Source organism: Bactrocera latifrons, unplaced genomic scaffold (genome assembly GCF_001853355.1).
Source record: "Bactrocera latifrons isolate USDA-ARS-PBARC rearing strain unplaced genomic scaffold, ASM185335v1 scaffold_879, whole genome shotgun sequence".
NCBI lineage: Eukaryota > Metazoa > Arthropoda > Insecta > Diptera > Tephritidae > Bactrocera > Bactrocera latifrons.
Genome location: NW_017537577.1, coordinates 69,277 through 69,957, shown reverse-complemented (window position 1 = coordinate 69,957; position 681 = coordinate 69,277).

The window sequence follows — 681 nt, the reverse complement described above, 5'->3', positions numbered from 1 at the left end:
CTAGAACAGTTTTAATGGACTTTGATAAACTGTTCGTTTCATATAGTAATTAAGCAGGAAACGCAAATCCTCTACAATGTTGTGAAGCTATCACAGTTTTTCTTTTTGATTCAAAAACATTTCCAAAGTCTTCATAAATTCAGCTTTTTAATTTATGTTAGCCATTACCCACTTAGCGCGGCACGGTCCCACTTAACAGCACATTTGTAGACTTGCTAACTTACTTACTTACTTATAATCAAATAATCAAATAATCAAGATAAGACAGTCGTCTGATTGAACGCAAACGTTAACGATTCGATACTTCATCTTCGGTTCCACTTGAAGTTTCGGAAACAAATTGTCAATAACCAAATGTGAGGTGCTTCCTCAGCTGGTCATTATAAATTTATTGGATTAGGCTTTTTGTTATTTAAATAGAAACGCAGTATTTGAGTTGTAATTGAATGGTATATACCAACTAGCACACATCAGATTATCTGAACAACAAAGCAGCTTTGTAGGATCGGGCTCAGTCACAAAATTAAACTGTGCACTGGAAAATCGGATGAGTAAGAGTGATCTCATATATACTCAGCTGCAGTCGGAGCTATTCTGATAGGGTTTCTCTCTTCTGAGACTATATAGTGCAAATTATAACTTCCTCTTTCACCCACTTCACACCTATTTTCACTGTATTCA